This window comes from Etheostoma spectabile, chromosome 22 (genome assembly GCF_008692095.1).
Source record: "Etheostoma spectabile isolate EspeVRDwgs_2016 chromosome 22, UIUC_Espe_1.0, whole genome shotgun sequence".
NCBI classification, from domain to species: Eukaryota; Metazoa; Chordata; class Actinopteri; order Perciformes; family Percidae; genus Etheostoma; species Etheostoma spectabile.
In genome coordinates this window covers 9,808,795-9,809,469 of record NC_045754.1, presented here as the reverse complement: position 1 = coordinate 9,809,469, position 675 = coordinate 9,808,795, and positions in this window count along the sequence as shown.

Sequence of the window (675 nt, the reverse complement as noted above, 5' to 3'; positions counted from 1 at the left end):
GTGTGTGTGTGTGTGTGTGTGTGTGTGGTTTTCCCTCATTGTCACCAGTTTCCATCGAGCCTGTCATCCTCAATCAGCTTACTGTGGCTGAGATCTTTAAATGCTCGGTAACTACAAGAGCTTAAAGAGCCAATCAGCCAAAGTTCAGCAAACAATGCATTATTTTAAGTATTAGGTGTTATGACAAATTATAAAAAGGGGAAAAAACTACTGATTTATACAAAGCCTTTCCTGATGTGTTAATTCTCACACCTTGTCAACACACAACCATTCCATTTGGTTTTTAAAACAGACCTGAAGATGCATGGCGTCACACTGTGTGTGAAGAGGTATAGATGTCAGCCTGTTCTCTCAGAGAATTTAATTAAAAGATTTTTCCTTGTTTTTAGCACTAAAGCCTGGAGATAAATGCTGATCTGAAAAAAACTGCCATGCATCACACCACCGTAAAACTTGTTAAAAATCCTAATGAATCAGTAAATGGCAAAATTCAGCCTCCTGATAAACAACAGAAAAGATTATTTGAGATTGAAACTTGCAAAACTGTAGCACTTGTCTACTTTGGTTTAGTGTTACATTAACAGTACTGGAGGTATAGATCATGAATAATGAAGAAGTGGCTCAAACCTTGGATAGTAAATCTGTTTCTTATATATATATACACACACACACACA